Genomic DNA, 14804 nt, shown 5'->3' with positions numbered 1-14804 from the left:
GCCAGTTATGTTTAAGTAGTTGAATAGCATACTTACTGATGGCACCGTCTGGGTCGGTGATGCAGGTGCGGTTGTGGGTGTGGGTGTGGATGTGGATGTGGATGTGGGTGTGGATGCGGATGCGGAGGCGGATGCGGAAGACGTTGCTGAGGCGGATGGCGATGCCGAGGCGGATGACGATGCCATCGTCGATGTCATCAGCGACAACCTAAACAAAGGGAATGCGTGTTATATTGCGTTATATATGTATGCACAAGGGATCAGATTGACGGCAATCACAGCTGTTATGAACCCATGGGACATGTTTTATTGTCATGGAGATTGATCGTTACCATATTATAAAAACAGCATATCCCCTTTCCCACACATATCAACACCTATAGCTCTAGAAGACTAGACAACGCCTAGGTAGTAATGAGACAGTGAGTGAGTATTGTTTTGCGCGGCTTTTAGCAATATTCCAGCAATATCACGGCGGGGGACACCAGAAATTGGCTTCACACATTGTACCCATGTGGGGAATCGAACCCGGGTCTTCTGCGTGACGAGCGAACGCTTTAACCACTAGGCTACCCGACCGCCCCTGCCTAGGTAGTAATGAACTGAAGATTAATCTTTACCATATTATAAAACAGCATATCCTCCTTCCCACACATATCAACACCTATAGCTCTAGAAGACTAAACAACGCCTAGGTGGTAATGAACTGAATATAAAACAAATGACTGAAATAATCGTGCATGCGACGTCACACCATCTAACGTCTCACTTTCGACTTTCTCCAACGATTATCTCCTGACTACATATAAGAAGTGAAAGAACACCAAAGTCATGGCATGACAGATTATCTGTGGACATATGAGTCGGATGTTCTTTTACTTCTTTTGAGTAGTATTATATTGGAATGTTTCATGCATATACAAATCAATCGTTTTAAAATTAATATAGATCTTTTCGATCTTGTTATCTCATCAATGTCCTGTGTTGAAGTTCCGAGAACGGATACATTTGAACATCTGATAGCTACAGTAATAGTCTTTCAGTTTAAGACGCCGTTACATCCTGGTGCAGGCAGGATACGCCTCTACGGCCTGTGACACTTTGGGCCCACCTCCAACATCGTGGTGCCACGCAATCACAAACATAAAGGACTGATGAAGGCGGCGTTAAACCTAAACATATTCATCGTGGTTGACTTACATTTCTTTTCAGACGCCGGTTTTCTTCTTTTAGTTCCCTGATATCCTCTTGTAAGTTCCGGCTTTCCTCTCAGAGTTTCAACAATTCCGCGGATTCAGAAACCTGTCAAACATAAACAAATGTCAAATATTGCCAAAACAATGAACTTACACACACTGCCGGGGAAAGGAAAGTAGACAACCATGCGTGATGGTGGCTAACAATGAAACAATCAAGGGACGGTTTATTCCATGGTGATGTTTTTAATACAGCTGTCATAGTTGTGTTCATGACCAGAACTGTAGAAAACCCCGTGCTATGACAGTACATCAAACTTCCATTTCACTTTCAACGCGACGTTTTGGTGTATATGTTGGTACATTTTACAAGCAAGTTAAACAATAAGTGGATAGGACATGGTCATGTATATATTGCTACAAAAACAAAGAGTTCAACCAAATCAATATATAGGATAACACACGGTGACCGTAACAAAATATTGCCCAGTAGCCCTGATGTCATACACCATACCAATGATTGTACAAGAAAACTGAATCACAGACTTTGGAACGCTGGGGTAGCGTAACGAGTAAAGTGTTCGCCTGACACGCAAAACGACTTAGGTTAGATCCTTCCCCGCCGTGATATTGCTGGAATCCGCTCACTCAGAAGCGTAACAAAAATAAATAGATTCAGACATGAACGATAGCATCAATGATATACGCAGTAAGCATGTCAAGTAGAACGGGTATCGTTGGTTGAAGAGGATGAACTCTATGAAGTTAATGTGTTTACTTACATCCACTGGAGTCGCCCCCGATGCCGTGCCCCAGCTGCCTGCCTACTCTCAGATTGTGTGGTCACCATTGTTGGCAAAAGGCGCTGACGACGACGATGATGATGTTACCCTGGAGGATGCCGGAGTAGTGTCCTGTTGGACCTGAGGCGTTGCTTGTGGAGCGGCCTGTCGAGACGGAGGCGCCTGGGCTGAAGGCTGTACAAAAGTCCGCAGAACGTTCAACATGATGGAAAGCGGGTAAATGTAGCGTCATGACAAACGTGATGCATGCGTGGAAGTATCCGTGTTATACACTGGCCCATTTACACCAATTAAGCCAACAAGCCTGTGCCCGCGGCCTTATGGGTATTCAGTACCAATCAACTGAGAGAGAATACATGGGCTATCCTTTTGTCAAATCGCAACCCTTAAAACAATGGAATCTGTAGATGGACATGTCGAGCACGGACTTCTCGTGAAACACGCCATGCTCTTGATATGGAACACCTCGGGATACATTTCTACACACTGGAAACCAAATTAAACCCCAGCGCATAACTATAACGAGTATATTTTCCTCAAAGTATGTATATCTTCTCATTTTCTATAAACGTTCATTGTCAACACGGTGATGCTTCGATATTAACAAAAGCCATGTTGGTCTTAAATTTTACATCTCACTGTTAGTGTGCAATGATTCCTCTAACTTGACGTACAATATAGTACATTATTCAATGTTGACAGCTTAACTACAAAGTCAGTTAAATCCGACTTGGTGTTGATGGAACATTTGTTTTATCATTTAATTTACAGACAAAACAAAAATAACGAAAAACGTCAGGCACAAGCAGGGTCCGATCCTGCGCAGAAGGTTCAAGGCTCACGAATATGTTCTACTGCAACGGTGACATGGACAAAACTTTGATAAGAAGAAAAATCTTGTATTTATATACGAGTGATTTGGTAGCTTTTCGTTATAAAATACGTATAGAACTAAAAGTACTTGTTGTTCTTGACCAGGGCGATGTTTGTTCATAAATGGCCGCCAACATAGACATTAAGTGTATTATGATCGATACCACCTTTTGCTAAATGCAACCCTTTCACAAGTTGGAATATATGTACGACCCATGTAATTACTTTTCTTGAACAAATTATCAATCTTTACAACAAGATGGTGGTGTGTTTCTGTTTGATTGAATATGATTTTGTGGCGTTTTTAGCAATATTCCCGCCATATCACGGCTGGGGACACCAGAGTGAGTGAGTGAGTGTGTTTGGTTTTACGCCGCTTTTAGCAATATTCCAGCAATATCACGGCGGGGAACACCAGAGTGAGTGAGTGAGTGAGTGTGTTTGGTTTTACGCCGCGTTTAGCAATATTCCAGCAATATCACGGCGGGGGACACCAGAAATGGTCTTCACAGATTGTACCCATGTGGGGAAACGAACACGGGCCTTCGGCGTGACGATCGAACGCTTTAATCCCTAGGCTACCCCACAGCCCTGCTTCTATAGAGAGCCATAACACATTATACAGTTAAATACATTGACTAATATGACATGCCAGCCAGTTTGGAAAATCATAAAAAGCATAGCTACTCTGACAGCACTGACTCATTATTGTAGCAACCGCGCGTGGATTATGGACGTTGAAACATGGGTCAATCTATTTAAAAAAATCAAGATCAACTGAAACATTGTGTGGGCAATGGTTTTACATGTTGATTTCCATTGCCTGGGAATGGTTGTAACTCGTATAGTGCACGTCAGACATTCCAGCTGGAGCCTTGTTGCATAAGACTGTCAGGTGGGGGTTGGGGCTTGGTGACGTCACACACGGGGCCCCATTGTTTCAAGACGCTTCATACTTGACGATGTGCTGGAGCTTCAGGTGACTAAATCAGTGCACACTTTCAGCTGCTTGTTACTGAACACACCAATACTCCCCCGGCACGTGCTAGCAATTGCAATCAGATTTCAGTTTCGTTTTTATCTCGTCATTTTTTACTGAAAATGACAAATGAAACACTCGTCGAATTAGAAGATCGTCCACTTTCGCCAAGGTACATTTATACATGACGTCCATGCAAAATTTGATTATTTTAAAATAGCAATATTTTATGCTGAGGTCGGGCAAAGCGAGCAATGTTTCATTGTCGTACGTCAGCTGGCATTACAACACAGAATTTGTATGTTTGAATATAAAAAAATGTTCATACCAAACACTTGAAATTAGGATTGGTAAATATGTATAAGTCGATCATTGTATCCCCCAAATTCTATGACATGACACGTTAGATTAACCCTGATATTCTCATTTCCGCAACTGACATGATGACCTCGGAAATTTAAATTTTATTCTGTCTAACGTTTGGATAATAACTTTACTGAAATGGTTGATAATTTACCATTGCGTTGTTATTTTCTTTTGTCGATAAAACAATACGAATTTGTAATCAGTTAAAATTAATATATCGGAGATATGATTATTAAAATCAATTTTCACAAGTTTAACTATTTAGACAGGTTACTAATATGAAACGCATCTAGCCTTCCATAACGTATTTCAGGTAAGTTATTTTTTTTTACACATTCTATGTTCGCTTGTGTCTTAACAACAGGTGTTAATGTGCAAAATATTGGTTCAAATGTCCCTTGTTTAACTAGGCATGCACCGACCGTTTGAAATCACCCACCCTCTTTACAGCGCCATATGCTAAAATCAATCCAGCAAGCAGGGCTAAGAAGTGTGAAAAAATTTGCCCTGTCCACAAGTGTCATAGGTTCACACATTTCATTTAATCGCAAGTATGATGGGTTCATACTTTGATGTTCATGATAACAAAGTGTTTATTTTTGTTATTGAAAATATGTGTTTATTTTTGTTATTGAAAATATTTGTTTGTTTGTGGTTTAGAATTAACGCCTCACTCAGCAATATTCCATCTATATGACGGCAGTCTGTAAATAATCGAGTCTGGACCAGACAATCCAGCAATATTGACATCATTAGCTTCGATCTTTGCAATTGGGATCCCATGACATGCATCAACCAAGTCAGCGAGCCTGACCACCCGATCCTTACGGCAAACACATGGGTTGCGGGTTGCAGAAGACCTATTCTCTACCCGGATCATCACGGGTCAAAGTATTGAAAATGCAAAAAAAAATGTTAATGGTAGATCTAGTCGCAAAGATTATTCTTTTGACATCGCCAAAGGCAATTAAACGCGTACGTGCAATAGTGGGGTCAGTCGTGTTGAACAGCGCGCTCTCCTGAACTCGCGTCAGGCTACAGGTTAAGGCAGCAACCATTTGTTTTGGGAGGGGTGTGGGGATATTTTCTAAAATTATAATCTAGCCCGTTTTACTAAAACCAAATGTGCCCTTATCTTGCAGACGGTATTGTTGAAAGGTCTGGGTGTCAAATTGTATGTTAATGTGTGTTTTGGAAAAGGTAATTTAGCTCCTAAACATTAAAAATGCACATCTCGAACCAAAATCAAGCTTCCACTCCCGGCCCCCTCACCCCCTCCCTTGATATCAGATGGTTGCCTCCCAAATGGCGGGTACGTTAGAACATATCCATGCACACCTGCATCGTCGTCGTATATCGCTCTGGTCAATGGTAAATTCGCATTCTAGATCTATCATTTTCCAGCAGCAATTATGTTCTCCATCTTTCAGTCACTTGGTTTGACCTGCAGGTCGGATCCCAGGGACCAGAGGCATACAAGATACCCCCAGCACCCAAGGGGCCACAGGCAGGACCCAGACTCCCTCATCGTCATCGAGGATATCGTTCACGTCGTCAACATCTTTTGCCACCCCGATGACGACCACACCAGCAGCAACTAGATGGACAGCAGTCGCACGTCATCGATCGTGGGGCGACGCTAAGGAATGTGAGTAAACACAGTAGTTTGTATTTAACATTTCTGCTTCCACCCATTCAACACTTTCTACTATAGATTCTCGCTCTATAGATCTACATGCCAACTAGTTCTATACATGCCGGAAGGGGCGCTCGGGTAGCCGAGTGTTTAAAGCATTCGCTCGTCACGCCGAAGACCCGGTTCGATTCCCGACATGGGTACAATGTGTGAAGCCCATTTATGGTGTCACCGCCGTGATATTGATGAAATATTGCTAAATACTTCCGACCGTAGCAATGCTCAGTCAAATTTAGAATTTTGCATATTGTGTTTACAAATCACTGATTTAGCTTCAGAAATCCTTCAGAAATACATATCATAGGATGGTATTTCTCCCACTTGTCTGATTAACTTTCAGAAAAGCTCTTTTTGACATCACCGTGGAGAGCCAGAAACTTCATTTTGGTCTAAAAAATGGCAACAAATGAAAATGGGTAACATTTTAAGAAAATGTTTATTTGAATTAAACCATAATATTTTAGCAGTAATCCAGGGCCAATTTTGGTGCATATTCATCTAAACTGAATTTTGGGAATAAAAAAAGGACTTTGAAATGTGGCGAAAATGTCCATTTTGGGGGGTAAGTTAATAACTTATGACACATCTGAGCTTCCAGGCACCATTTCTAGTACAGCATCAACTGTGCCTGTCAGTATGGGCTTGAAATGTCTTACCTACAACAAAAAAATATGAAAAGAAACATAAGGAGTCTGTATTAAACTTTCTTCACAGTACTCCAAGTCATTTTTCATGCTTTTCTCCTTTTGTGCTGCCTCTTCCAATGCGCAAATAGAATCTTCCAAAGCTTCAGTTGACATTTCGATATATTCCTTTGAAGATTTCAGCTCTTGTTGGTTGTATTCAAATTCCTTCCCAATTTTCTTGACTTATGAAGCATTTTTGGCCAGGCTGGTTTTAGTTTGAGCAATGAAATGCTCAGCTCTATATTTTTCCTTAACTTGTCCTTTTTTCTTTTTATCTTCTTGCTGTATTCGGTGAAACTTATTCATTAAGGCATTAAAATTAAGCTGCTGAAGGGGAACATTAAAAACCTGTCCAACCCACGCAGCAAACATTTGACGGTTTCCGGGGGCAAATTTGTGAATTTGAAATACTAACCCATTTGTTTGAAATTTAGTCGGAGCTACACTCACATCAAGCTGTGCTTTCATGCTGTCAATAAGTTGCAACTGTTCAAGTAATGGGAACATTTTCAAACTTTACTGCTTATTTTCCAAACTTTTTCTTTGCTTTTTCAATGCTATGTTTCTGGATCTTGATCTCAGCAATGAAAAGGAACCAGACCCACTACTACTACTACTACTAATATTACTGAATTGAACAAGTGATGCAATGTTTCTCTTGAAGAAATTTTTCGCTCACTAAGTTCACACTCAAAATGATCATGAAGCCACTGTGCAACCTTGTTATTTTCTGACAAACATTGAGCATAAATTGATGTTACAGATTCACAATCTCTCAATTTTCTGTAAGTATCAAGAAGATTATTCAAATCATCCAATTTGCCCCACCCCATCCCCCATGATTCAGATTGGTGTTCAATGTTTCATACAAGTTCACTGTACTTTACATTAATTAAAACATACATTTAGTTACTTATTGTAACACATATACATGACATCTTAATTGTTGCTCCTACCTACGTTAAAACTACGATCTTTATTGATAATAAACATGTTTCAGTCACAAACACATGACATTGACAATGTGAAATGGTTCAGCCTGACAGTTATTTTAGTATTTTTAACGCAAAAAATATCCAAATGTCATAAATATATTCTCCAATACAACATTCTTACATTTATTGCCTCAAATTACGAGGATTGTTAAAAACAAATACTGTAGTGTTTGTGAAACATGTCCGAAGGGAAGTAACTGCGTAGTAATGTAAAAACTGCATACCGCTAATAGAAGTAGGGTGAGGTCCGATTTAATTATTTTTTATATATTGTCCCTAATTAATTACATCTACAACACACTGAAAATTATAACAAATGATTGCAGAAGAGAATAAACCTATTTACAATCGCGTATTCGGCTGTTTTGATAGTTTTAAGAATAACTGTTGACTTCATCAAAGTAACTCAACTTCGAAGAAAATTCTAAAAATAGCAGCTTATGAAATACGCATGCAACCTTTACCCTAGTTTGTGATGTACGCTGATTTTCCCGCTTTCTGCGTTAATCAATGCGTTTAGAGATGGGATTTTGAACCGACCCTCTGAGGTGTGGTAAACCAGGTTTGAGAATAATTGCAGGAAGAGTTACCTCCTCTTGCCATGAGCATTGCTACCGATGGTATCCCTGACCACGATTTATATATGAGGCAAGTCCATACCATTTTTAGATAAACGGTTTGGACTTTTAAAACTATTTTGCAATAACCTTAGCTTTACACTTCCAAATTCGTGGTCTAGTGGTAGAGCGGAAGGTCTGGGGTTCGATCCCTGGCAGCATCATACCAGAAGACGTTAAAAGATGGTACTTGTTGTTACCCTGTCTCGGCATTAAGGGGGCTAAAAGAAGGACTCAGTCAGTATACTGTGTCTGAGTGAGGTATTCATGTTAAACTGCGGCATGGTATCTGTGTGATAGCACTATAAATCGGCAGTAGTCCGGACTTGTACAAGCAACCACACACACACATGCGTGCATGCACGTCGCTATATAAGTGCAATAATCTTGGACGCAACGTTAAACCCAATTTCACCTCACCTCAACTCTTCCAAATTCTGTCGATTCGTTCTTGCACAACAAGCTGTACTAGTCGCCTACCCTCAACTCCACGAATTGACCACATTTCCATTTTTGAATAAACCCCATCACACTTCTTTATCTCAAATATGAAACTTTATTAAACAAATATGTTTGAACCACAAACGTATATACAGTCTGTAAGATGAGTACATTGCTTTACAGAAAGAAAACATGTTTGTTTGGAATACGTCTTCTTCGCACACCAGAAAACCAGTTCATCCATTTCAAATCCAAATTAACACTCAGCAAACATGCAAGTAGACAGAAACAGTTAATTAAACATCATGAATGATGTACCATGTCAATATTGTCAACAACATTATAAAATAGTTATTTAGACACATTTAAGTTAGAAAGTGTCAAGATAAAAGACTGAACTGCTCCTTTGGTTTTCTGTAGCATCAAACAATCTGGATTTTAGTTGGTACCATGTTAACATTATTATAGATCTTTAACCTGTATTATCAGTGTTGGAGATAGTTAAGAAATAAAAATATTGTTTTGAAACTGAAGACACCACAAAATAAAACTTGTAGCAAATACTGAAATCTCATCAGTTAAAATAACGAATTGGAGTTTGTATACATGGTTAATAAAACAGAACAAACAAACTTTAACATAGGTTAGTATGTCAACATCATCAAAAGAAGAGGACTTTTAATCTGAAAGGGATGTCAGATAATAAACAAAATAAGGTCATTATCATTTATTTAAATTATTTAAGCAACTTCATGCAATTTAAAAAAAAATATAATAGACATTGACTTTCCTTTTCTTTTGCGGGGGAAGTCTTAATGGCATTTCTATTAAACCTAGTTTTCAAGGCTTGTGTGCATAACAATAAAAATAAATGATCCGCAAAAACGCTCCGTCTTAAAGGCGGGTTAGAATTATTGTTTCCCAGAAACCTAGCTGTGATGGTCGTAAGAGGCGACTTAATTGGTTTGGCCTTCAGGCTCTGTGATTTGGTTGATTGCGTGTCAGTGTACTCCGACGGCATGGAACATTGCTCATAATATCAATCACAGGACTGTCTTGTCCAGATTCGATTATTTACAAACTGCTGTCATATTGCTGGAATATTACTGAGTTCGGCGATAAACAACCAACAAATCCACAAAAACATCAACAGTGGGGATCTGCTCACGATAGGTCCACAGCCACAAAACTTGATAATTATTTTTATTTTATGACCATAAGCCTGATTTTTGTAAACAGGAATATGCCTGGCAACAATGTAATATTTGTGTCTTGCAAATTTGTGTGTTTTTATCAACAGCCTGAAGCATAGTTTTGATTTCAAGACTTTTGGGGGAAAATTATTACATTGTTTCTGTTGAGATTCAGTAGAAGTTCATTGCATTTGGACAATGACTAGTTGTCTGGAATGTAGTACTATTTATAATGTAAGCAGTGATGAGGAAGTTCTTATATTAAGATGCTTGAATTACCGGTAAACTTCCGGAAAAGCATGGATGGCTATGAAGCATTATAGAAACGTGGAATTATTTGTGATGTTCTAGTGACACTGGACTGGTCAAGCATGTTGTGGGAAGTGCTGGGAGCTGGTTAGACTTTATAAGTGGAGGGGGCCTATCACTCTCGCATCTCACGTTTCATCTGCAAAACATCAAGACAAGCTTTGAGTGAAGATCACTGATCAGCCCGAATTTCCAGCCTTGGCCTATCTCGGAAGCTTGACCACTGTTGCGGAAAGGTGAATATTATCGCTGAACTTTTTGCTATCACCCCTGCCATCATATTTTGTATTTTATACTGCCATTGAATATTGCACTACCATTCTATTGTGTACTGACGTTGTCATTGCTGTGCAGTAATTTGTATTGATTTGTAAACCTAGTTAATTGTGTAATGCAAATTGTTGATTTTCTACCTATTGTTGGTTTTTGTTGGTTTCACACTAAATTCTTTGATGTACAGATTTCTGGATTAACATATTGTTTCATTTTGGGTATCAACTCGTAACCTGATATAATAATAAAGTATAATTATTCTTTTGTGAAATATCAGGATAATCACCACACAAGAAGACTGAGAATCAAATCTTCATTCAGACGCATGTACGCAAGCATGCAAGCACGCATGCATGCACGCACGCACACACACTTGTCAATGAGGCGACTATGCTTATCATAAGAGGTGGCTGACGGGTGGTCAGACTCACTGACTTGGTTGATGCATGTCATCTATTCCCCTTTGGGTGGATCTTTCACTAGATTGTCTGGTCCAGACTCGATTATTTTCATATACAGTGGAGTAGTAATGTTGCTGAGTGCAACATTAAACAACAAACGAACAAACAAGCCGACACATATATCAATTATTTCTTTATTATAAGACGATGTTATTCTATTCTATTTTTCCAATGGATATCTTTTCTCTCAGATGCAGGCTGCCAATAACAGCAACAGCAGCAGCACCCACAATGGCAGCAGAACACCAGAGACTCGCTCAGAGGCAGCTACAACAGCAGCAGCTACAGCCTTACCAGGAGCTGATACATATTTTAGACAAAGCGCAAAGGACTTCTGTGAGATTTTTTATTAATCATTTGTTATTTATTGTGATTTCATGTTAATACAGACTTCCGTCCCCAACAATTGTAGAAGTACTGGTTTGTCCAGTACTGACTTGCATTTAGCCTTGATGCAACTACAATAGTCACTAGGGCTGTTTCGATTGACTCGTGTATTCGGTGAATAGAACCGTATTCATTCATGAATTGAATTTGTTATTCATAGCCACTGGAATCGAATATTTGTGAATATGCAATCATGTGCTTTTACATACCCTGAACCTAAAAATATCCATAAAAGTTTATTAAAACATATTAAATGCATAGATTTCTTCAAAAACAACACTCTTATAATATTTAATTTGGCAGTATTGTGGTCACTGGTCATTGTCGCATTTGAGCAGATACTTGTACCTGGATAAGTGCAGTATATTAATGTTTAATATATTAATAATCAACAAACCATGTCAAATAATTTATGTTATTGTTTCACTGAATATAACAAATAATACATCAACTGCTGACTTGTAATTGTATTCGTGAATTAATATTCGTATTCGTTACCCTATATTCGTGATATAAATCGTATTCGCCTCATAGTGTATTCGTTGCAGCCCTAATAGTCACTCCTAATGCGCTGTCATCAGTTCATGAAATAATCGGACAATAGTACGTTAGGCTGCTCCATTGTCACATACGGGGACGTGGGTGGCCCTGTTGTCCAAGGCACCGCAATTCGCTGTGCAGAGTGTCTTTGGCACGCCAGAAACCTATAAACGAGTGTTCGAATCCCGGTTCGCAATGATTATGTTTCTGGCGAAACCTCATTATCAGTGGTTTGAGAAGGAAGCTAACTCCGTTTGCCTAAACGAAAGTTTGAGGTGGGCCAACATTCGAAACTAAACGTACTTGTTGTGGACAATACTGTATGTACAACGTCAAAAATCTATGTCACGAACTACTATTTTGTCTATTTAAAATGAGTATTGTGACTTTTAATTGGATTAGAATATACAAATGCGTAGAAACTACAGCAGAACTCACTTGTACAAACATCGCAAAACAAGGTAATGGGGTCATTAATATTCATGAGTTATCCCTTTTATGGAACAAGTTCACTGAACTTTTTTGAGGTCATATAGGCTTGTAACATGACCAAGTTCGATTCAAGTATAGACATAATTTACAGGTTTATATCACCACTGACATTTATGATTGACGTGTTATATGTACTGGAAAACGTGGATTGTATGGTATGGTCTCTCAAATGTAATTTGAAGTACGTTTCTTGCGTTGTAACTATTTTTGCAAAACTTTGTTTTGGAACGAGAATGATCAGCTGATGACTTTATTGAAACTTCATAGACGTTTTGTACCTATCGTGGAGGCAACGTTACACTAAATAATTTATTAAGACATCCCATCAATATAACAAAATGAGAACAATATATATTGCTACATGATATCCATACAAAATAATTACAGATGTGAGCACACTAAATGACTTAGTCAACCCAATGAAGCCTAGAGATTTACCACTGTGGGCCCACCTGTGTCGATCACAAGATCTACATATATCACGGAAGGAGTGGACCCACATCTTAGAAAATGGTCATAAGTGAGCCAACCTAATGAAGCTTAGTGATTTTATAAATACAGTCTCTCCTGTTGCAATCTTTATGACGGAAAATGTGGGCACACAATTAGAAATTGATTATACTTGTTTGGATCACCATATATGACGGGGGGGAAATATAGCCCACATTTTAAAAAATTTCTACCAGCACTAAACCAACCATAGAAGATGTACATATCACACTCAACATATGACAATTATGAACTTTCTAAAATGTGGTCCCACTTGCAGTCATCTCTATTAAGAAAATAAAGTGGCCCACATTTGTTAAAAAGAAATATTTTTCTGGGTTATTAATTCCATTGGCAAGCACCGTTTTTAATTTTCTTCAAGATATGAAAGGGAAGAAAAATATTGTATTCAAACATTTAATTAAGAATATGGTTTACCTTTGGGATTAGATGGCCAGTTAATAATTGGACCAAAGACAACGTTCAGTGTGACTTGACGCCATTTTTTGTAAATACGAAAACAACAGAGATAGCTCCCGATTGAAATTAGACTGACCTCTAATATAAAACACTGATAATGCAGTTTTGCCATGTTTCTAGGTTTCTCAGTGCAATGCTTGTGGGTTTTACCCAATGAGACCTGCATCACTTCAGGCTTTCCTCCCACACTAAGCTGACATGCCGTGATACATGTGGAATACTGTTCAAAGCTGCATTAAAACCAACTCACACACTCATTCTCAAATACAATCTTGTCAGTTGACCTAAAAATGTCTTTTGCCTTTTCTCTCAGAAGATGTGCAACAGCAAAATAGCTTTAAAGCTTTCATGACATAGCATATATTTCATTGTAAATGAGGACCGCCTCTGTGGTCTAGTGGTAGAGCGTCTGCAAGATGAGCGGAAGGTCGGGTTCTCCATCCCTTGCAGTGACATACCAAAAGACGTTAAAAGATGGTACTTGTTGTTACCTTGGCTGCCGTTCGGCATTAAGGGGATGAAACAAGGTGGATTCAGTCAGTGCACTGTCTTGAGTGGTGTTAAACTGGGGCATGTTTTCTCAGTGAACTAGCACTGTAAAATCAGCATCAGTCCAGACTAGTTCAAGCAGCCACACACACGTGCCTGCAATAATCTTGAATGCTACTTTAAACCCCATTTTACCTCACCTCACTCATTATAAATGATATTTGCATATCTACCAGTTACAACAGCACAGTTAAGATTGCAACATCTTAATCTAGACTAGAATGTTGTACTGATATACTCGGACATATTCGGCTCACTCGCTCACTCTCCACAAAAGTGAACAACATAGATATGTTGTTAATATAGGCAGGATAGTAAATGTGCTGTTCACTAACTTCTGGCCGCTGTTACTAATCAAGTTAGTTGAATTCACCAGACTTTTGTCTCAGTGTCGGAAACCGTTTAATTTTTTTTGCAAAGCTTTGTATATTTTTCAAACATATGCTGAACTGGTGCCTTTTAATGTTTTGGTGTTTCTAAAAAACATTGTTTGTGTGTTTGCTTGTTTTCTTTAGTCATAATGTCTGCAATGTCTCATAAACGACTGAAGTTAAATAAATAAAATAACTTTGCAAGCCTGTTCGAAAATTGGTGCCATGAGCTATTTCCCCAAGAGTTATGTCCCTTGCTATATGCATCTTTGCAAAGTTAAGGCACTTGCTGCATGAGTTTTAACATGAACTTCCATACTATTCACAGTTAAATGAACAAAACAAATTGCAATATGCTCAATATTGGTGGACAGTGATAACGCTGCTTTTCTTGTTGCTTGTTGTCACAGTTCTAGTTCTAACGTTTAGAAAGGGAGGTAATCAACACATACACCTGTTTGTCCCCTGCTGTTAACTCACTCACCCACATTTTGCCCAGTGAAGATCCGGGTCAGAATTGGTCTCAGTGTCCAACCCAGAATTGAAAATCAAGGGGGGACTTGTCCCCCCATCATGTAGAAAATAGGGGGGATTTTGAAAAAGTAGGG

At 38.9% G+C, this 14804-nt stretch overlaps 1 long non-coding RNA gene across 1 annotated transcript; it reads right to left on the bottom strand.

The window, feature by feature from the left end:
* Positions 1-45: 45 nt before the first annotated feature.
* LOC125380917 lies at positions 46-2113 on the bottom strand. Its single transcript, XR_007221523.1, has 3 exons — positions 1979-2113; positions 1201-1302; positions 46-208 (listed from the first exon to the last, which is right to left on the bottom strand). It is a non-coding gene; the product is annotated as an uncharacterized LOC125380917 (long non-coding RNA).
* Positions 2114-14804: the final 12691 nt, after the last annotated feature.

This window comes from Haliotis rufescens, unplaced genomic scaffold (genome assembly GCF_023055435.1).
Source record: "Haliotis rufescens isolate VD_foot unplaced genomic scaffold, xgHalRufe1.0.p SCAF_16, whole genome shotgun sequence".
Lineage (NCBI taxonomy): Eukaryota > Metazoa > Mollusca > Gastropoda > Lepetellida > Haliotidae > Haliotis > Haliotis rufescens.
The sequence above is the reverse complement of the archived record's forward strand: the minus strand, read 5'-3'. Positions and strand labels throughout refer to the sequence as shown.